General features: G+C 36.6%; 1 protein-coding gene across 5 annotated transcripts in view; it reads left to right on the forward strand.

Annotated features, from left to right (window-relative positions):
- LOC131691280 (basic helix-loop-helix ARNT-like protein 1) overlaps positions 1-24,577 on the forward strand; it is a 261,600-nt gene that overhangs the window by 99,824 nt on the left and 137,199 nt on the right. For 2 of the 5 annotated variants that reach the window (XM_058977556.1, XM_058977558.1), the window contains exon 1: positions 13,038-13,184. The exons of 2 other annotated variants lie outside the window; for them this stretch is intronic. The gene's annotated coding sequence lies outside the window, so the exon portion shown is untranslated. Of the gene's footprint in view, positions 1-13,037; positions 13,185-13,330; positions 13,729-24,577 lie in introns of those variants that run through there. One more of the 5 variants, XM_058977557.1, reaches the window with a different exon arrangement.

Consider the following 24,577-nt stretch of genomic DNA (forward strand, 5'->3'; position numbering starts at 1 on the left):
CTCGCGCTCACTAAGTGTGTCACTGTCAACACAAACCGAAAGGAAAAGCCTATTTGCGTCACGCAAGAGCCAAGACTGTTGTTCGTGCCAGTCTCAGTTGTCACGCACTAATCGTAGCTGGCCGCTGTTGTTCGCTGGCTGGTCGGCGCTTGGTTCTCCGGGTATTGATTTTTTGGTTAGTCCTATTCTAAAAATTTGATAACTAGACATTATGAGTTATTTTTAGTCAGCGTATTATGTAACTTTGACATTCACTGACTAATTAACTGGAACGAAAACAAGTACAGCAGGGTCCTGTCACTCCATGCTAAATCAAATGACAAACATAGGAAAGGTGTTAGTTGGAAAAATCGGTGCCAGTGCATGGATAAACAGCGTGATTATAACCCTTTCGCGGCCGGTGGTAAATGCATGTGCATAGTTTTCTTCGTCATCTTGGAACAAATCATGAACTTTCGGTGAATAATTGCTTCTTTGAAACAATGAATTTACAATAACAATAAGTTTGTTTCGAAACAATTGTTTCGAAACAAACTTAAAAATAGTGGGAAGGGCTATACCTTACTTATTTGTACTTAAAAATAATTTGTCTACTTTTGAAAACTTCTGAAACTGAAAATTTGCGCTTTGTAATATTTACAAATTTATCATTTTTTCTCATGCTCGATTTGTAACCTTTGCATTGGTGCGACGCTGAAATGGTTTTTGTTTAAATACTCTACTCGCTATTTGGCGCCAAAAACCGTTCGAGTGAACTGAGCCGATTCTGTCAAATAACTAATTTTAAAGTGTTAAATCATGTTTCTCTACTTAAACTAATCAATCATGTGAGAATGATTCGGGAACTGATACCAGGTTATGTAACATTAGATTCCTCCCATTCCCTATGAATTTCACACCAATTGCGAACGGTGCGTCCATCAACCGTTAAATAATAACAATACTATCCCGACTAAGTGCTTCAATGTCAGTTATCATAACAAATATTCGCTTCCGTGAGCATCAAACTCGCGCTAGTGCTCCTCTTCCAATCAACGTCGAGCAAACAATCCACGCACCGACAGCATCAACCGAACGTTTTGGCGTTTCTTTTCTTTTCTTCACTCCTGCCCAACCACCCGCCCCACAACGGAGCATCAATCATCGAATCCGATGGAAAACATGAAACATCACAATCGCTCTGTGAAATTTGTACCTACTTGCTTCGCTGGCAGGAAGCTTATTACCTTGAAATATATCATCCCACACAAGAGGTACCGGCTGTATAGAATAAGTCCCCTGCTCGATACAGCTTCATCAAGCGTGGTGTTGTTCTTCGCGCGTTGAGGAAGGCTCAACGCGATGTACTACACAAAATTCGAGGGGGAGGCGATAATCCGCGAATGAGAGTACAGCTCAGCAATAAGTCTACATATCGCGGCGAAATCCAAGTGCACATACACACTAACAGGGGCAATAGGCGATAGAGGAGGTGAATTCGCGAGCAGCCGAAATGCCTCACTAATGACGACTGGCACACTCACACACATACGCATATGTACCTGCCGGCTAGGAGGTTATGGCTAGCGAACACTTGTCTAAACATACCTTTCTACGTTTGTACTTTTTTCTGTATTTTGCTTTCTCACCAGAGATGCCAGATTTGCAGACAAGTCTGCAAATTCGCAGACTTTTAATTTAAGCTGCAGATTTTTTCGATGACGCAGATATTTGCAGATTTTTCCGTTTGGTTGCAGATATTTGCAGATTTTTTAGTTTTGTTGCAGATATTTGCAGATTTTTGAATATAAAGGCTTTTGGTTACACTAGCTTTCCTGACATTTTTGTTCTTCCCAGACTTTTAAAATTATTATCGCAGACATTTGAAAAAAGTACCTGGCATCTCTGTTTCTCACAGGCCAGTTATTATTGGCTTTCCGCTCGACATGAGGGCACTTTTCTCTCACATTTCACATATGAATCGGCAAACTACCAACCGCAACATTGTTGCGAACGATTTACTGCGCGACGCGAGTGAAAGCATTTGAGCACTCACGCGAACCCCTAGTGGCACTCAGTGAAGACGACCGAACGGCATCGGGAGCTGCTACCGCCCACCGCCATCGCCAGCCATCGTGAGACGTTGGTACTCTCGTAACATTGTACCAACCATGGCTATAGGGATGGGATGCCAACAAATTTCTAGCATGTCATATTGATTAATGATTACTTATATTTATGATAAGTGAAAATAATGGCTATACGATTCCTGGATACTGATAACACTTTTATGGATTTTTTTTTAAAATATTCTAAATTTACAATAACAAAATTTTCATAATTAAGGAAATAATGTAAATGAAAAAGTACACGCATAAAAAATGTTGGTAGAACAATCAACGGATACTCTTAGTATGAAAATTAAACTTTTATTTTGATAACTATTCTTCATTAGCTTAAAAGGCAAACTTTTATTTTGATTATTATTCTTGATAAATTTAAAAGTTTTAGTTTCAACGAAATAGTATGCGTTAGTTGTTTTTTTGCTAAGAGCAGAAAACTCTTACTTTCACCAATATTTTTTTTGTGTAGCTTTTTGTGAAATTTGTTTTGCCTAGTATATATACAGTACAGTTCACCTAATATTCCAGAACGTTTGATAACATTACATACCGCGATTTTCAAACTAACAATAACAAAATTAATACCAAAATTTTGTTATTGTTAGTTTGAAAATCGCGGTATGTAATGTTATCAAACGTTCTGGAATATTAGGTGAACTGTACTGTATATATACTAGGCAAAACAAATTTCACAAAAAGCTACACAAAAAAAATATTGGTGAAAGTAAGAGTTTTCTGCTCACAGACGCTTTGGTTCCCCTTCTGTAAGGAGTCTTCGATTTATAAGCTGAATAGCGTTAACAATATTTATTAGAAAAACGATTTTTTGTTGTCGTGACTTCTACAAACATTCTAATGTAGGGATTTGGGAATATCTTCCTGACTGTCGAGCTTCTATAATGAGAAGTTTTTCGGTTAATCAATCGTAAAGTAGATAACAAAAGCTAAATTATTGCTTTTACTTCCAACGTTTCAATGGATTTATTCCACCTTTATCAAGGATGAAAAACTTTGTGTTTTTTATTTCGAATATAGAGGTTTTAATCTTAAGGTCATTCGCCTCTTCGGGTTAGAAAAATCTCTTATGAAAAATTTCTAACCCTATGTGCGGGGTTGGGATTTGAACCCAAGTGCGCTGTGTACATGGTAATCGATTTACCAACTACGCTACGCCCACCCCAACTTTGTGTTTTCTTGTGAAGTATATTGTTGTGGTTTTGTTTTACCACAACATTATACTTAACAAGAAAACACAAAGTTTTTCATCCTTGATAAAGGTGGAATAAATCCATTGAAACGTTGGAAGTAAATGCAATATTATTGTTTTTGTTGTTTAATTTACGACTTATTAGCCGAAAAACCCCTCATCGTACAAATTATATATTACTGCTGCACATCACCCATAATTTCCGTTTTTCTCATGTGGAAAAATCTCAGAAATTGAAAGGAATCATTGCGATCTTTGCCAGAATTCGAGGCGGATCCAAAGAAAATTTTCGAAAGAGGTCTGAGATTTCGAATTTTGAAAAGTTCATTCTACAATGCATAATATGTAATATTTAATTAAAACCAGGTTTAGTGGTCAAATCTGGTTTGGAATTATTTTGAGCTGAGAGCGAATTTTAATTTTTTTTTTGAATACGAGAGGTTGGAGCTCTAAGGCTTTTTGACATTCATAAAAAGTTTTGCCATTTTCTCGCGCATATATTTCTATGATGCTTCAATTTTTGTTAACCCTCAAAAAGGCAACCGGGTCCCAGAGGCCCGGCACGTTACAATTTTTTAGTTACAAAAAAATGTGTATGCAGTATAAACTTGGACATGGAAATTTTGATAAGTATCTTTGAAATCTATAACAAAAATAAAGAATTGTGAAATTTTCATCGATGGAGTGATGCGCAGCTATGTTTGAATTTTTTACATGCACAAAAAGGCAAGCTGGGCCTGGCAGGCCCGGTGTGCATGCAACATTTACTAGGAATACCACGGGTTTTATACATTAATATTTATCCGAAAATAACATTTTGATGAGTTCATCTTCATATTAGCAGGAATTTTTTTCATGTTTTGATTGATTTTATCTTTTTACCTTTTCTTATAAGAAAAAAAAACTTGAAAGTTTGAGCGAATTCTATACATTTCTTTTATAAGAAATGTAAAAATAGCATACGATAATGACGTGTGTCATATTTTTTGGGTAAATACTTTTATGTCACCCACTGTGGTCTACTTGACAATTATTTGGATACAACATAACCTAACTCTGTCGTTATTGTCTATTTTTGGTGTCTATTCTTTGTGTTATAGTTGTCGTAATTATTCAAATTGTAGGATTTAAAAGCAAAAAAAATGAAATGGCTATAAAACGATATGCCCATGTTTTCAATCGTCTCAAAGAATCTGAAATATTGGAAAAAATTTGAGCAAATTCAACAGCAGACGATGCCGAAGCTGATATGCTAAGCGAGGAAGAAGATGCGAATGATATTGCTTCCGACAATGAATCTGATGCAGACTGGGAAGAAGAATCTAAATATGTACTCCGGTTATGCATCAGAAGAAATTAATAGCAACCCAGAAACATTTATTGGTCGTGTTCAAACGAAATGGAGCTCAGAACCAATCGACAGTCGACGTGATCTTCCGAGTACTCACCTTTTGGAAAAAATTGACCTTTTTACATCCATCGCCTTATACGCTGAAATCGGGATTTGCTGCGTGTTCGTACTCATCATCCTGTAATTCCGAAACCGGAAGTCGGATCAATTAGAAATTCAACAGCAACCAATGGGAATGCTGTACGTTTCATTTGAAACCAAGTTTGTAAAAATCGGTAAAGAATTCGCTGAGAAATAGGTATGACATTATCTTAGGAACTTGGTAAGTTCCCCCGGGGCATCAAGAACCGCCATAGCTGGCCAATGTGGTCGAAGTACCTTCGGTGGGTCATTAATGATCTAGACATGCAAAGCCAAGTAATGTTGCACATATTTTAATATATATTGCATCATTTGGACATCATGGTGGTATCAGTTTCTATGGAAATTTGCTGTGTGATTGTACTCTTCAAAACGTAACTCCAGAACCGAAAGTCGGATCAATAAAAAAATCAATAGCGACCGATGGGAAGGCTGCACCTTTCATTTGAGACTAAATTTGTACAAATCGGTCCAAATACCTCAGAGAAAAATTGGTGAGATTGTTTGCCACATACATACATCCATATATACATACATACACACACACATACAGACATTTTACGATCTCGACGAACTGAGTCGAATGGTATAAGAGATTTGGTCCTACGGGTCCTCGGTTAAAAAGTCGAAATTTCGACCGATTGCATAACCTTTCTATATGAGAACGGCAAAAAGAAGCTTAATTTTAGACGGGCCTGAGAGGCCCGGCTTGCCCTTTAATGTTAGGATTTTAGCTTGCCTTCACAAGGGTTAAATGTGCCTTGTCGGTTAGTGGTAAAATTGAGAAACATCAGACTTTTTGACATTTAGATTTGAAACCACATTGTCGCGATTAACTAGGTAAATTTAATAAAATATTAGAATATTAGAGATGTATGCACGAGTAAATGATAAAATTCGATATGAATGACGAAATACTCTAGAACCCTAACTTCTCGTATTCTGACAAAGATCGTAAAGGTTCCCTTCGACTCCTAAGATTTTTAGAAATTAGAAAAACAGCAAAATCCATAGATTTTTCGTTATAAAAAAGGCATAGACTGTAATTTTTCGAGCGCTACTTCAAAAGTTATAGCATTTAATAAATGGTCAAGGCCTTTGTCTGTCACATTTCAAGTTTACGCATATTTCAGAAGATAAGTTTGCAAAAGCGATAAAATCAGATTCTATCTCAATTGCACATTATTAAGGTCCCTAAGCCCTACATTTTTTCTACTGAGAGTTTTTATCTAACATCAACAACTTTCGCTTTATTGACATTTTAATGCTTCTGTCACGTTACACAATTTTCACAGTGACTTTTGAAAATACCGAAAGAAATTGAAAAAGCCTATTCCAAGTTGACGCTTGGAGTACTTACAAGAGTGTGCAATATCATTTCACTGAATTTTTTTTTTCGATTTTATGGAGGTAAATTATTGAATATTTTACAGGTAAATTATTGAAAGTTATTGCAAATGAAATATTTTTAAAAATATGTTTAAAGCTTTAGTAAGAAAATCTTGTATTGTTATTTCCTCCAGAATGCAATTATAATTAATTTTTTTATTAAAAATTATACGAATATATTTTTAAAAGTTTGATAATTGTGAATAACATAGGATAATGGCAACAACTTAAATATTTGATGAAAGAAAATTAAAATATTTTGGAAATTAAAAACATATTTAAAGTTACTTATACTTTTTTACTGATAGCTTCTTCATAATGTAATTACAGTTTCCTCTGTTTTCAGGCTTGCTAAAACAGAAAAACTCATAAAAGCTATTGCATTTTTTAAACAAAACATTTTTATGTTTTTTGAAAATTTTCACTACTCACACAGAAGAATTAATTACCTACAACTCACACACAAAAAATAATGTAATTTAAACGACATGTAAATCAATACGAATGTGAAAATACAGAGTAAACAAAACAAAACATTTTATTGAAAATGAAGTTGAATTCGATGCACTCAATGGGAGCATAAAAAAGCATGTGATTTTACACTTTGGTTCGTATGTTATTACATGTCATTTGTTTTACATCTATATTATTAATAAATAAAAATACAAAAAGGGCATTGGTTTGCCGTTTAATAAAACTGTAATTTCCAATCAATATGTAAAATTATAATATAGTTCGTTTAAGAAAGTACAAGTTGTGTGTATTTGTAGTGGAATATAATTTAACATTTCTTGAGCGTTTTTTCAAAACGTCTTATCTGCAATGAGTTACTCTCTTTGTTTACTTTCTCTTCTGTTAAGAATTCGGTCACTTTAACATTTATCCCTCAGCTCTTTGCATAATATGCTAGTTAAAACCACCGTCTTTCGATCTGTACTGTAAAATAAGTGAAAAGTGTTATAGTGACGCCGTAAAAATCGAAAGAGAAAGTATAAACAGAGAGTAACTCATTGCAGATATGACGTTTTGAAAAAACGCTCAAAATTTATATTCATGCTCCAAATATGCACATGAAAATAAATTTAAAATCACAAAATATTTTTTTTTTGCGCATTTCTGTGTAAATGGCGAACAATATTTTCGGAAAATGTTGCATTCAAGATCGCATAGGCCCTTTTCAAATATTACTCTTGAATAAAATGGTTGGTTTGCTTGTGAAAAGTTCTTAAATTAAAAAGTTTAATCAGATTCGAAGATGGCCACCATTTTTTATTTAATTGGATTAGTCTTGATGGAATTTGCTCAATAGCTGTACATAAATTTAACTGCCTGTTCGAAAAAAATACCTTAAAGTTTTCACAATACAGTTTTAAAACACGTAACGTAACAACTTATTTATTTTCCCTTACTTCGCAGTTCGAAATAAGCGTTAATCAATTTTCATATCAAAAATTTCGAGCTATATTATCAGGTAAAAATTGGATATCGAAAGTATTAGTGTCAAAAATGCAACATTTTGGTATGAAATAACATTTCCATTTCAGGCAAAGCCAAATTCATACAAATCTATAAATCAAACGCTATCAAATCTAGTGAAATCAATTCATCACATGCAGTTTCTTGCATGCCAAAGGTGCAACTTTAACATAGAAACAAACATTGGAAAAAATAATGAATTCACTTATTCCGATTCAATGGCTTCGTATGCCATATCAACTAGAAGGGTCTGAAACTCGAGTGTAATAACTATCAACGTATAACGATTCTTTTTATCGCATATAAAAAAACCTCTCGTGTTCTCTTTAGCTGACTGCTCCTGCCTGCAGAATCCTCCATCAAGAAACTCTAACGCGGATTTCGAGAAAAACGATCAAATATTTTCCCTGTGACGAATTCTGGAACGATTCCGGCAATATCACATGCGTACTCATATCCGGTTGCGGGTTTCAAGGTGGCGTACTATTCGGTGGAACGGAACGAACTGCAACTGAAAATGCTTAAATCTTGAGCGTTTTTTTTTTTCAAAAAGTCATATCTGCAATGAGTTACTCTCTTTGTTTACTTTCTCTTTCGATTTTTACGGCGTCACTATAACACTTTTCACTTATTTTACAGTACAGATCGAAAGACGGTGGTTTTAACTAGCATATTATGCAAAGAGTTAAGGGATAAATGTTAAAGTGACCGAATTATTAACAGAAAAGAAAGTAAACAAAGAGAGTAACTCATTGCAGATATGTCGTTTTGAAAAAACGCTCAAGAAATATGGTTTTCCGACAAAACTGATCCAGCTGATTCGAATGATTCTGGGTGGATCAAATAGCTGAATTGAAGCAAATACATCGCCTACTACTTTATATTTTCATGATTTATATAACGCTCGAAGGTTCGAAACAAAGATCTGATGTGAAAAGTAACTACGCAGACAACACCGACATCACTGTGGTCGATTCCAGAACTGTGGAAGAAGCGATGGTAGCTGGTAGACAATGAAGCATTCAGAGCGGTGTTGTTTCATATGTGGCAATGAATGGGGTAGGTACGAGACTCATCAATTTCATATCTAAGTGACATATCAGAACGATGTTGGCCGCGAGATAAAACGTCTTGTTGTACCTGCAAATAGCCAACCAGTTTGTTGAAATTTTCGACATCGTTAAGAGTTGTTCACAGATTCGCCATTATTGGTAGCGCTGCAGTCATCTAGTGAGACACTCAGCGACTCAGTGAGGGACATAATATGATATATTATTGATTTTCTGGCAGTTCCGTGACGAATGGTTGGCGATGTGCGATCACAAAAGTAACTACGAGTGTGAACGTCTAGCAATATTTTATACCGCCTTTAGGGAATCATTGATATCTAAAAAATATTCTTATTTTCCTGATCTGATTCAACAAACTATGACTTTGAATTTTGTGACAAGCTGAAGCATGCTAACAAGCAATTGATTTATTGTAAAACCTGTAAGCCTGGTTCCACTTTTTCTGTGTGAGTGTCATGGAAACAATAAAGGGACGTTTCGCGGAACTGCGAGGGCTTTCAAAACAATCCGGATATACATTCTGTAACTACAGCAGGTAATGAGGCAAACGATTCCATTCTCGATATTGCAAATCTTGGTTTCACAAAAACGAAATGTAGTTGGCTACTAAGAGGAAGCAAAAACAGGTCGATCAAGAACACAAACGCTACCTGGAGCTTATGAAGGAGGTATAACAAAGTTAATTTTGCCAGGAGTTGATGTGCCAAGAGCTGCGAAAGATCTAGACCATGATGGTGGATAATTAGAGAAGAAGCGGACAATACAGTGCGGTAGCAGCGATGGTGCTGAGGTAGGAGCCATGGGTCACAAATTTAGTCAAAAAGACGCAAATGAAGATACATTGTGGATGGATTCGTCGTAAACTCCACAACAAACAAAAGAAGCAACCAATCTCTGCTGAGTACCGTTACACTTTGCCAGAAAGCTCCACACCTAATGTCGACAAGTGCCTCCCACCGCCAAAAAAGCTGGGCACTACTTCATCACGGAAGCCGGACGTATGATCCAGAAAAGTGCTGGATCGTGAGCTTTCGTCGTACGACAACCGGGGCTCGCGGTGTGTCGATAATTCGGATAGCTAAGGCAGCTATGTAGATGATTAATGGGAGCAACTGGGGGAAAAACTAATGAATGCACACTACAGTGGGACAAAAATTAGATTCCAGCTCCGAGCAACTTTTTAGGTACCATTTGGGTCCTAGAACAACTGTGCAAGTTACTCGGAGCGAAATTTTATTTTTTTCGTATAACCATGTCCCACTCTAATGCACACTTAGCAGTCAAGCAAAGTCCTTTTCATAAACCACCAATATTTCGGGTTCTTCAGTTTTTGGTGCAACAGTAATAAGGCCTGCAACTGGTCGAATCTGAAAAATTGGCCGAATTATACGACAGTATCAAAGAGACCGAGATCGAAATGGTGATACTCCAGTAGATTGCTATTACCAAAAATCGTGCCAGTTGTGATTTAGATGCTCCTCGTGTTTTTGTCACCATGATATTCAACATGCGGTGGATCTTGAACTCCATTACCTACTTCGGAGCAACTAGGAGCTGGAAGAATCTAAAATTACTACGCTTACTATATCAGCCGATGATTGCCGTGCTCCAAAAATATTGGAGAAAACTATCGTTCGGATTGGGGATCGTTAAGAAATCGGATTTTTTGTTGGAAGAAAGACCACTCTTATTCACCGGACAGCTACCTCATAGCAGTGAAGTGATTCAAAATCTGAAAAGAAAGCTGTGCAACAATCCTGAGTTGCAGAAAGAACGTGCTCCTGCAGATCAGACAGTATTTTGGGGGATGGTTACTCACATAAATTCACGGCGCATGATGTAGAAAACACGGTACCGGGTACAGTTGGGTGCCTTCCATTGAACGTGGTATTCAACTCGATGAAACCCAACAAGGTTCGCCTGATTTGGAATGCGGCGGCAGTAGTCACAGGTATCTCGCTCAACGTAGCGTTGCTCAAGGGGCCGGATCTACTCATTAACCTACCCGACATGCTGTACAATTTCCGTGCCATTCGCCTTTGAAAGCAACATCACATGAATGTATTACCACATTCTGATCAAGCGGAATGATTTAAGCAGTTCGCTCACGAGGCGACAGGACACACGCCACAAAAAATATTCACTATGGATTTTGTTCTCCCTATTTCAACGCGGCAACAGCAACAGCGTTGGAATAGGTAGAACAAAATCCATAGTGAATATATTTTGTGGCGTGTGTCCTGTCGCCTCGTGAGCGAACTGCTTTATAGAGACAATCCCCTTGAGGTATTTTTATCTCGAAACTACCAATGAAAAATAATTATTTCCAAACCAAAACAAAACTTATTTTAAAAGAAAAGCTCACTACGTCATTTGTTCATTCTTTTCTTTTTCATATCCTCTTGATTTATCAGCTTCATCGAAAAAAATGACAATCTCACTCATACAGAGAAAAAATGTTCCTACCTGTAACCGTATTGAGTTGCCTCGTCTTATCATAACCTTTACCCTGTATGTATTATTATATTGGTCGGAGTTATTTTCATGTCAGTGAGTTTTCATTCATATTCATTTGTGAGTGGTTCATTGGAATGGTTCACTTCCATTAGCTGAGACCGTGCTAATACGAGGGTGGTTTTCAATAGAAACTAAACAGGCAAAAACGTCAAATGACCAGAACCTGTTATTCAATTGACAGTGAACTCTGAGTGACTCAAACGAAGACAGCAGCAGAACTCAACTGATATAGTGGTAGTATGCTTACAGTGAAAGGCTTGCAGTTTCACTTGAAACGAATATTTTCGTTTGAAATTGATATTTTACCGCACTTGTTTCAATTGAGTTAAATTTCAGTTGATGGGGGAAGAGGGGTTTAGAGTAGGGTGGTATGTGATGTGTGTGGTTGCGTGTGGGAGGAGGGGGGGTGCTAACCCCTCCCCGCATACCCCTAGTTACGCCCCTGTCAAAGTACAGAAAACCTATATTGGTAAAAAACGGCGGGAATTAAGTTGGCGATGTTCAGAGTGATTGCATGACCTTTCTATAGGAGAAAGGCAAATATGTGAATTTGCTGCGTGGCTACACTCTTCGACCCATAACTCCGGACCCGGAAGTCGAATCTAAATTCAATAGCAGCCAACGGGAGCGTTGTATCTTTTATTTAAGAGTAATTTTGAGAAAATCGGTTCGGCCACATCCGTGTAACCGATGTGCATTTTTTTAGTCACATACATACATACATACACACATACAAACACATACGCACACACACACAAACATTTGCCGAATTCGACGAACTGAGTCAAATGGTATACGACACACGGCCCTCCGGGCCGGGAAGTTCATGTTGTTCAGAGTGATTGCATAACCTTTCTATGGGAGAAAGGCAAAAATATGAATTTTATTGGTGACGTAATTGAAAACGACACCATTTAACAAACCGTGATTCACGAAATGACGAAACATTATCGTGTTCCGTTCAATTTTACATGAAACATATATTTTACATGCGCAATGACATAAAATTACAATTACTGCCATTCAGAACAAACGCAATATGTGGAGTAAAATTACATGATTTACGAAATTCAATGTCATGTAAAATTGAACGTAAAACTAAGCCATTTTTGATGCTCGTATATGTCAGGGTCAGGACTCGTAAATTTGCATGATCTTTTTAGGTGTGTACGAGAGCGAAAGAGATAGACCAAACTTTACCACTAGCGACATTCATGATCTGTTACTGATGCATCACCTCATTACTCTAAATATCGTTAGATTTGTTCCGCATATTCCGGAAGAGCCTTCTTTTGCTTTCCAAAATGCAAGTAAAATATTTTATCATTGATTCACTCAAAACACCGCAACAGAAATTATTAAACTTAATCTACATTCAAATTTAATACACACCTCGTTCAGGAACTGAACACCCCCAGCGCACCAAATTCCAACCAAACTTGAGTCAAGTGAGTCTTACACAATTCGGCACGGCTCTCACTCTCATTCGCGCACTCATTCGGGTGGGTTCTGCTCGCCACGAGTACCAATGCCACTGACGGTACGAGTAGGAGATACAGGCAGATGGTGGTTCGGGCCATCATCAACAATGTTTATGTACAGCAGATTGAGCCTGCATGACCCGGGTGGTTGGAATTGGAGGCTGGCAAGGGAGGAGCTCGTTTGCCCAGGCAGCAGCGGCGCTGCTAAGTGAGTGATTCGGTGGAGACGCATGGTTGCATGTCGCGCCGGCACGATTGTCAGCTCGCTGCTACTACGGTTGACTATGGCCCAGTCGAAAACGACGGTAGTCAGTATTGGTTTATGAGTTAGGCGCGGCGGCTGTCGGTGCCGATGTCGGAAGTGAACTTACCAAATATTTCCCTTATCCCGTTGTGTGAACGATCCGCACATTTTTATCATTTTCGCGATCAGTTTCGTGGTGAAAATCGGTAGGTGTTGAAGCCTTTTGTGCAACATTGTGTTTTTGGCTGACTGCCGCTCGACCGTCGTCATGGTCGTGGCTTTTGTTGATGAAGCAGTGAACCGAAATGTGAGAGCACGAGCGAGCCACTTGTTGAATCTGGCCGAATATTTTGATCGTGTGGTCGTAATCAATTCTAAACTTTCCCAGCGGGCAAGTTCACAGCAAACCATTCAAAGAAGCTGATGAGAGGAGACTGATGAGCTGTACGCATTGTGTGATAACAGAAATGACAACATTCGCTATCGTACTGTGCTCACCAGAGGGACCGCGTGTTGAATTTTGATTGACAAATTATCACCGAACTGTGCCGATTCCGACCTGTTATCTAACGGGGCAAATGGGCGGGTAGCATTTTCCGCTTCTACGGCCGGTAAATAAATATGCACGTCAGTTCCGCGTGGGTGCCGGCGGCAAAGATGCCGTCTCGCTGTTGTGTGTGCGGTTAACGAAACTGAAAAAGATTGAAGAGAGAAGACGGAAAAGTTTGACCATGAGTGCGATTGTATTATGTGAGAAAACAGTTATTTACGCGATATTTGTGCGAAAACAAATCGTTTGCATTGGAAAAATCGGTTTGACTGTTGCTGCTTTTGCTACGGTGCTGTTGTCATGTACATTCTTAGCTGATACTGCGCTGGGTGGGCTGCCTGTCCGTCGGTGCTTGGTGGAATGACGTGAGGGATATTTTTAAGGACTAAACTGTGTTATCGGCTGTCTCTCAGACCGTTTTTCAAATATTTTTGATTTATTTTGAACTTGTTTCGTATTAAGCTATTTGAAGTGAAGAGAGTGAGAGTCCAATGTTGCATTTTATATGTTCGAGTTATTACAATAGATTCGAGTACAATTTCTTCCAATTTTATCAGCCCATTAGCATAAAATAGTAACAATACGCTAGTATATTTGCATGTCAGCTGACCCGGTATGTGCCTCTCTAAATGAAAGGTCCATAGTAATAAATAATAATCAATTAACGGTGCTTGATTGCGAAAAAAATGCAAATGCATGAAGCAACGAAAGACCCTTTCTCTTAACTTTTACTCTAAAAGCTTGAATCGCTCGGAACCAAAATTGGAAAGTTACTTTCAATTGATTCCTTATTTTAACGTTCCATTTCAGCAATCAAAGACTTGACTCTGCCCGCGATTTGAATACGATAGACTAGTTTGATAGAATTGGAATTTTGTTCATTTTTGAGTTGGTCGGCGTTTGCGACTATTTTGTCAGTATTAAGTTCAAGCTGTATATTAAACTACTGACTTGGCTAACAGAGTAAAAAGCTAGTAAAACTATTTGATAGTCTTTACAAAATTGGCCATTTCTTTCGTGCCAAGCAGTAGCAGATAATTCCAAATCTTTAAGTAATCAATCCTTAAATTTTATTTCGCTTCGAGCTGCCAATTTCCAATTTCTAGTGATATTTGGATGAGGGAAATTTTTTCCATTACATGATTTATTTACCTACAAAACAAAACAAAACTGTTCCATGAGAACAATTGGGTTCCAGAATAAAATGTCGCTTAAGAAACTCTAAAATTAGAATAAGAAGATGCCACGACAAAAAATATAAATACAATAATGATGAGTTTTTATCAACCAATCGAAAACTTTTGATTGAAAAAATTGGAAAAACTTTTTTATATTCATTCTATCAGTTTGAAACAACCAAAGAACAATTCAGGTTGTCAGCTTACAGGAAGTGAGAACCCTAAGCATCTATCACTGCAAAACTTTATTTGGCAGGAATTCCCGACGTATGATTGTTTGATTACCAAGTATCGGATCAATCTGAAACATATTAGATCAAAGATAGCGGATTTTGTAAACGAGGCTCAAACAGTTAAGCGCTCTAAAAGTGCGATGTAGACTTAATTATTTTTTAGTAAATGGACACACAGAGTTGGTGTTGCAAGATGTACCGCTGTTCTTGACGATACATTTTAATTCAGAGAACATCTTATTATCTTTACGAAAATTGCCTGACAGCCAGTTTCATCAAGCAAGAAATATTGCCTTCTATAAGAAACAAACAAGTTTTTCGTGATTTTCTTGTGAGGGAAAGGAACATCTAAGCTTCATTTAAAAATTTATATATACTATTTTAGAAGTGTCGAGTCGCTCCATAAACCTTGCTATGGAGGGCCTATAGCAAAAGTTTGTTTTTTTTATTGATAGGCATAGCGTATTTTTGGACTCGTGGGAATGTTCATTAAATGCCTCGTCATTGCAATGCTTTATTAGTGAGAAGGTGCAGCTTGTAATTCTAGTTTAAAACAAGTTAACTAAAAAGATTTGGACCATCGTAGGATTTACTAAACGATATTTTTTTTACATTTGAACGACATCCAATTAGCTAGAGATTACTGGGTAGGGAAAGTTATGAAAATTAGAGTCATAGTACTTAAGTAAGAGCAAGGATGTGAAGTATACAGATCGGAAAACTAGAAGTGGCATGGTCATTAGAACAGGCTTAATGTCTTACGGGTTTAACTTTTGTCTTCTGCTAATGAGGGTCGAGCTTAGGCAGCATAACTAAGAATCACTCGAGTTCACAGCATGTCTCCTGACATAGACAGACTTGTCCATCTTTACCGTTAGAACCGAAAAAAGAAAAGCCACGCAACATCACCACTGAAAACCTTGCCCTTACTTGAGTACTATGGCTTTAATTTTCATAACTTTCCCTACCCAGTAATCTCTAGCTAATTGAATGTCGTTAAAATGTAAAAAAAAACAAAATGTGATAGTCGAAATAAAAAAGGAAAGAAAATAAACGATAAAATCCATTTTTTGAAGCACACCCTTTCGTATACTTTAAGATTTATAATCTTATCCGGTACAAAATCCTGGTTTTCTCGCTATATGAACAGATCCCTTGCCAAATCACAATCGATTCAAGAGTTTCGTGATTATCTGACCGTATAGATTATGCGCCCAGGTTCAGTTTGGCTGTTTGTGTGTTAGAGGCTTTGGTTGAATAATTTACTTGTTCGGTAACATTTATAGGATTCTTGGAGAAGGATTTGCCGCTGAGTATAGTGGTTAGCATTCACTTATTCCGCCAAAGTATTATCCGAAGTGTGTTGGTTTCCAAATAACTCAACGATGAACAGTCCCACTTCGACACTTGTTTTGTACTTCGGAGTTGTGAGAATTTTCTTGTACTTTTTAATCACAGTATTTTTTGGGTGATCCAGTAACGTTGCTAGCTTCGAGTCGAAGTTGATAAATTTTGAAGATATCAGTGCATGGTCAGTTTTCTTTTCTCCTCCTGTATTGTGAATATTTCTGGACCGGGTTAGCATAATATTATGAAACAAGTGGACCGAACGGACCTGTTTGCAAACAACTAAACGTTTTAAAAAGCTAGCATATCCTGTACCTTATTTCGATTTATTTAGATATCGCAGCCGATTCGTAATATACAGGATAATTGCGGGGCTTGTGCTAAGATCCTACTAACCGCTAAGACCACTTTATCTTGCTTGAGGCTCGAACATACGACGAGTTGCTTATGAGACCAGTGCTATACCATCTGAACAGCCTGACGATGGGAGCCAAAAATAAGATCGCTATTTCTATATGATCTTGCCTTTATGTTAACATGATTCGTTTACTCAAATTAAGTGTCCGTGGATAATTCCTGAATAATTTTGTGGGCATCCGGGACTTCCAGAAACCAAATGTGCACTGCATTGTGCTTAACAACTCAGCAAAAGGTCATGAGAATTTGAGAATAAAGTGTTTTTAGAGGGTCTATTACAAATATTCTATTGTGCCAGGAACACATCATTTATGTCTTCAACAAAGTTTATTACGATAGCGTTTCGAACAACTTTGCTGAAGACACTGAGTTCGTGGTATGAAGCCGAGGACGTCGAGCTTACGGTATGAAACTTCATCGACAATAACAAACCTTTAAAATAAATGTTTTACAAGTTATTTCATTTCTTTAAAAAAATATTTTCAAATGCTGATTATTTACTGCAGAATACTTACAGTACACAAACTTTCTGTTGAATATCTTTTTAAATATTGTACAGCAGTGCAATTGTTTTTAATTTTATTTGTTTTGAATCTGCTGGAACATATTGTATCATACGCTATAAATTTGTTCTAAATTCCGTTGTTTAATTTCCAAACTAACCATGCCATCGCCATAGTGTAATTTTGGTATTTTGAATAGCTTTTTCTGTCCAGTCAATAATGGTAACTTTAAAAGGCCTGCGATATACTGATATTGAGGACAAAGGCGAAGTACAATCGTAGAGCCGCAGCAATCGAATTAATTCGCGATGAGCAACTTCAACAGAGAAACTTGTTTAAAACCGTATTTGCGCGTGAAGAGCATAAAGCCTATAATTATTTACGGAATTTGCTTGAAATGAGCTCCATTTCTTGCGAGACATCACGCATCCGTTTTTTAAGCTAGCGTCAATCCGGCGCTAGCTAAGCCCTGTCACTGAGTTAGTGTTGGATTCTGATGAGACGAAGTCGAAACGCAAATTCCATAACTAATCTCAACAGAGATAACTTGATTTTTCGGTTATTCAACGTTGTAGCGAAAGATATCGCTACCAAGGTGTTTCAATAAGATTCACGTGCGCCGGCAATAAAGTTCATTTAAGGGGTGACATACCTTTTTGTGAGAAAAATGTCATGAAAATTTTAATTTACGTAAAGGCATAAAGCAATGAATTCATCACATCAACGATTAGTTGAATACATAATAATTTTTTCCTGCATTCGGGAACGTTTCCCCTAAAAAATCGTGTTTTAATCTCTAAAAATTGTATCATCTATGAAACAAAAATTTATTCATAAAAAAGGAATCGTTAATGTATGAGAAAAATTAATTACGATTTATTGAAAAAAAAAAAATAATAAGAGGTAGGTTGAGTGGTTTTTCGGCAATCGTGATCATCAAATTATTTTTGGAAAAACGGCATTTCGGGATAATCGAGTTTAACATTTCAAGTTACCACTGCACAGGTGGTCCAGAATGCGAATTTAGCAGGAATTTTAACTTTTTGGCAAAGTTGTTGTACTTTGCAAGGCCCTTCTTTTTGTTTAAACCGATGCAAGGGTGGTTCTAAATTTAGCAATATTTAAAATAGAACTTTTTAACTGTTAGAGATAGAGTTTTACTGCCTTCGATGAAATTGTAGAGAAACATATTTTAGACAAATTTGCTGAAGGCACGCAAGCTGTAGCTTTTATACTTTTCATTGCACGAGAAATTCAAATGTAAGCTTTAGGGTGTTCCTTAAAAAACGGTTTTATTTCTATAACTTTTGAAGTTTTTATTTTATGCTAAAGTACCCTTTGGACAACATGAAGATTATTTCAGGGCGCATACTTTGCTTTAAAACACCAACTACCAAACTTTTTTTGTTTTAAAGTTATAAGAACTGAATATTAAATACCGTTGCTTTCATATGAAATAGCATGCTTTATAGTATAGATCGCCAAAAATGGCAAATGCGATATTTTTTTTATATCTTTCAATATTTACTCAAAAAATAGTTTATTTTTTAATAAAAAGTATATATATAACTTTCTAACGAGTGAAGCTAGAGGTTCAATATATTAAGACAAATTGTTCTCCTTCAAAATATCTGAAAGTATTTTTAAAGTGATCCTAATGAAAAATCAAAGCTGCAAAAGTTATACAAAGAAAACCATTTTTAAGAAACACCCTAAATTTTTTTGGTAAATTTCTTGCAAAATGAAAAGTACAGGGCATAGAGTTTCAGTGTCTTCGACAAAGTTTTTTAAAATTTCCTTTTCTTCAATTTTCTGGAAGACAGCGAAACTCTATCTCGCACCATTAAAGTTTTTTCTGTTTTTAAAAAATTAGGACCACCCTACCCATTATTTAAAATAATAAAAATAAAAAGCATTGTTTCATGCAATGTTTTATCATGAAAACGAAACTACATTTTTTATATTGTTCACCGTAAAAGTAATTTTAACAAAGTGTCAATTCATGAAAAATCTAATTTTTAATATTCTTTTCCAGTTTTCTTTTTTTTCACCTATCCTTCAGATGTTTTTCAGAGTTAGAGTTAGAGGAATTCCAAGACGTAGTATCATAAAACTTAGCCAATCCCGAAGTCGAACGAAACTTTTCAGTCTTGTTCAGTTCATGAACCTTCTTGTTTTCCACTGACCATAAAAGCTTTTTTACTCAAAGACCATTTTTAAAATTAATTTTTGCAGGCAGTACTTGAATAAAACTGTTGGTCAAGAACCGTATTTTGTACAGCAAAACCATCAGAGAATGCGGTGTCGGGAATGAATTCTAACCAAACTAATACATCTCGCAAAAAATATACACTGAAAAAAGATCTGGCATTTTTCAAAAAATTTAAAATTTATGTTGAAGACAAAATTATGGAAAAGCCCATTCAAATTTTTTTTTCAGGCCTTTCATTTATCGCTCATATGAGTAAATGCGTCCGTATAATTTACTACTGCGACAATAAAAACTCACATTTTCACACGAAAAGTTATTGGCACTCACACAACTTCTCCGGATAAAAACAACGTGTTATTTCTCCGGGTAAATAAAACCGCCGGAGAAAGAGCGAATGAGTTTATCACGGTATCCTTTTTGCGCTCTCTGCCTTGCTCCCGCTATTCCAAAACACGACGCTTTTATTGATTTCCACGAAATTAAAATATTATCACCTTCTCCGGTGAGAAGGAAAAAAACAAATTAATTTTATCCGGAAAATTATTCTCACACTATTTATGAAGACGGAGAATTTTGCGACTCATCTTATCTCGGAAAAGTTGGACATCGGATAAGCTTCTTCTCGCGTGAGTGAGAGAGAATTACAATGCCTGCTGACAACACAGAAAACAATGCAAAGTCATTACGACTTACTGTTAATTAAATGTTAGTTGTGTCCGAATTTAGCTGACGCACCCTGTATGTTGGCACATACAGGGTGCGTCAGCCAAATTCGATGGATGGCATGCACCTCAGAGCAATTGAGAGAAGAATAAAAATGCTCTTTACACTTGCCATGCGAACCACCGCTCTTCTCTTTTATTATATACCACTTCATTTCGCTGTGTGTTACTCCGATGAGTGCATTCTACTTCGTCGTTTCACACACAAAAGAATTTAAATACAGAGTCTTCTTTCAGTGCAAGTTCGTCCCAAATTCAAATATCTCAGATAAAGATTCATTTATCCCCGTGTACGAAGTATTGCTATAAGCCGTGAGCTTTGCAAAATATACAGTCATTTAGCTTGTCAATCCAAGATCAAAATATTTGCAGAGTATTTGACACAGCAAAACAATTGCGGTATTTGAATTCCGCATCATACCTCAAATAATAATTAAACAAATGCCATCCAACTACGACTACTAATGCTGATGTGTCAATGAGCGTTATCAACTATCGATATACTTCGGAAACTTTCAAAACAAAGCAGAAGTTGCTTGCCTTATACAGAAGTTTTAGCTGTTTGAAAACGTCGTTCTTTATAAACAACATGGGCCTGAATGGGTGAACTCCTGAAAGCCTTGCACTGTGAAGTCTCAATTCCATCCATGTTCAGATGCTTAGAGTGCCACCTAATCCCTAGTGAACTCGTGATATTTCTCGATCTAATAGAGCTTTTTTCAAAAGGTCGTACGAAGACTTTTTTTTCAATAAGTCCAATATGCAAATGAGAGCCTCTCTTTGTTTACTTTCTGTTCTGTGAATTACTCGGTTGATTTCAAGTTCGACTCTTGGTATAACAAGCAAGTTGAAACTACCGCCTTTCGATAAAGTGTTCGCCGTAATAAACGAAAGAGAAAGTAAACAAAGAGAGGCTCTCATTTTCACATAGGACCTAATGAAAAAAAATCTTCATATCTAACAATGAAAAACTCTCTCTGTTTATTTTCTCTTTCGAGTTTTACGACGTAACTATAGCACTTTCCACAAATTTTATAGTACAGATCGAAAGACGGCAGTTTTGATTAGCATATTATACAAAGAGATGAGGTATAAATGTTGAAGCGACCGAGTAAGTAACTGAAGAGAAAGTAAACAAAAACAGTCTCTCATTGTTAGATGACGTTTTGAAAAAGAGCCTTTGCTATATTTTCGATAAATCCAAATGAAGGACCCTACTCAAGTAGCTCGGTTTAGATCAAAGTTAGACCAGACACTCCTGGTGGGAAAAGGAATCGACTATATGTGCTAAAATTAGTAATTTTTCTGGTCTCTCTAATATACACACATAAACATAGGTTTCCGTTCAAAACAGTCCGCCAGTCACTCACTCCGCTAAGTATCATATCTCCGTTTTATTTCACTTTCTGCTTCGTTTTGTACAACTTAGCAGATACAGTAAATAAACTCCTAACCCGTTCCGCGTGTGCGATTATCGCATAAAGAGCAGGAAATACCCGGTTTCGAAGTAGAGGAACCAGTCTTAATGTTATTGTAAGGCGTGGTTTCTAAATCGACCTAACATTTCGACCGCCTTCTGAGCCCAATTCTGGCCTACACATGGAAAATTCGGGACTTACTGTTCTTCATAGTTATTAAATAAACACACTGTTGTTTGGCTGTCGTACATAACTAAGCTGACCAACCGTACGGAATTTGGGAGGACAGTACGGATTTTTGGTCGTGTGTCCGGAAAAAATACTTGTACGGATTTGTCCGGAATTTGTACGGAATTTCCAACTTCAGTGGAAGTGGAAGTACTCTAAGTCGAAACGCAATTTACCCGATTAATTTCCGTTATGAAAAATATAGTGCTCGATGTAGGTACACATTTGGTTCAACTCAATTTGCCACCTATGAAGGTATGTCAATATGATCCGAATTATACAATTTCTATTTTTAATCTTTTTCGGAACCAAATTATTACCACTGCAGTTCGATTGTATTCTGTAGTTCTGAGATATAATGCAATTAAAATATGCAGTGGATTCTAGAACTCTCTAAAATTTTCCATTTACATAGATTAACACGTTTTCCTTTAATTTCATTTGAAAGGTTGAACCAAAAATGTAATCATACTCGAAGAACATTAGATACAGAAACGAGACTGTTAAGTACAATAGAGTCTTTACATTTACATTAGATTTTCAGCCAGATAAACTGATTGGGTAGCTTGATACACACAAGGAACATGATGAGTGCAAGTGCAAAATTCGTGTACACTCACTTTTATATTCCGTAATCAATTTCTTCTTGTGCAAAGAAGCGCTTTTTTGACTCTAATACTATGTTTACACTACAGAGTTAAAATACGTTATTATAATTAGCAACAAGAAACATGTCATAGATGTCATAGATAGCGTTAAACCACGCTTTAACTCGTAGTGTGAACGTAGTATAATGTGCGTTTATAAAATTATGGCGTACAGTGATGTACCAAATCGGGTTTTTATAATTTTCGGGGAAAAAACCCAAGGTTTCTTTCCCGGTTAAAACGGTTTTTTTCATGGGAAGTTTAGGTTTTTTGAGTTTTTGATGTTTTAATAATAGAAAAATAATGCACTTTTTTGATTTATGAGCATTATTGTCATTAAGATTGATTTGAATCTGAAAATTTTGATAAGTCTTTCTCGATATAATCGAGATCGCTGATCCAACATTTATTTACCAATTTTTTATTTAAATAGCTTTCCAACACAAACTGAGCTAAGTCGATTGCGTTTCTTGCTGCGAATCAACCACCGGCCGAAAGAATTCGGATTGCAATTTGTGAGAGTTCTGGTTGCGGTGCGATGTTTTTGTGCATATTACTCAATTTTACTTTTCACCGAATGAAGTGTTTAGTAAATTTTGGGTAAATTTTTGGTAAATTTTGGGTGAAAAATTATCTAACTTCGATAAAAGTGAAACAACTTCTAAAATGAGTAACAATCAGGATAAAAGTGGTTTAGGCATCACATGATTATTCTGATTTTTATTAGGGTAACTATGACTATTGTATTATAAAAAACGAGCTGAAATTTTTGGCTGGGGACTAAATGAGCGACCGAAAATAAATGTCGTAAGAACAGAACATGCTTCATAAAACCCGCTTTAAATATATTAGCATGTTAAAATCGGAAGCTAAAAGAAGCTATTCCATGTAACAGTCGATTAAAAAACCGGTATAAAATCCGTAATAAATACATTGGGTTCTTACAAAGGAATCTTCTTCATCCGACTTTCAATCTTGAATGCAACGTTATACGGATTTAGCCACAAGCCAATTATGCTGGAGGTTTCTTGCAATTTTTTTTCGAGTGAGAATTTTCTAAGTGATTCTCATGCTAAAGGATCTCTGTCCGATTTTTATGCTTGATGTTTATATTCGATTTTAACATTTTAAGATAGTTGAAGTGGGTTTTACAAAGCATATTCTATCCTTGCGACTTTAATTTTCGGTCGCTCAAATCTAAATACAAGATTCTTAAAAAACGCTAAACAAACATTCTATAGTCGATCAATCGAAAAAAACAGGTTTCGGCCGGGTTAAAATGATTTGGGAAAAATACGGTTACAACCCAAAAATAGAAACCTCAGCGATACATAATAGAATAGCGGCATAATAGGAATTGTGTTATACATCAGGCCCGTTTGTATCAAAAACCATCCATATTTACTGCTGTAAGTTATTGTGATGAGATTTGTTACTTCTATTTCAGTTATTGGGGTAATTTTATATTACGTGGATGCCTCTTTGGCCATAACCGGAAACTCTAGTAATATGGGAGAACTCACTCTCTTCTAGGATATGAACCATACATTGCAAATTAAGTATCAGATTCAGAATCCGCGCGCGATCGTTAAAAATACACGCAAATATGCGACTAGCCACACGGTTATAAAACCGAATTTATACACGAGAAGTTACATACACTCTAGCGCACGCGACAGACACGTTCACATACAAACGCTTGTGCCCTTCGCGATCATCCATGCATACCTACGCTTACGATCTTACAAACAGGATAACACTCCGGTGACTAAGTGAACGTTCTAGCACTTATAAATTTACAAACGCGGTCTGAAGAATGAGCCTACATACGCTTGTGTTCGCGCGATCATGAATTTGTTATGTCTGGAAATTCTTCCTCTCGACTCTAGCCGCCTAGGTCCATGCCCTCAGCTGGACTAATCAGAAAAATGACGCTAATATCTAATAGACAATACGTTCCATGGCGACATGACCGGGAACTCTAGTAATAGAGTTGATAGTGATAGAGAACTCACTCTCTTCTAGCATCTGAACCATAAACTGAAAATTTAGTATTACATTAACGGTCCGTGCGATCATCCAAGAACACACGCAAATATGCAAATGGACACCCGGTTTTAAAATCGAATTTAAGCATGCGAAGT

Source organism: Topomyia yanbarensis, chromosome 3 (genome assembly GCF_030247195.1).
Source record: "Topomyia yanbarensis strain Yona2022 chromosome 3, ASM3024719v1, whole genome shotgun sequence".
Classification (NCBI taxonomy): Eukaryota; Metazoa; Arthropoda; class Insecta; order Diptera; family Culicidae; genus Topomyia; species Topomyia yanbarensis.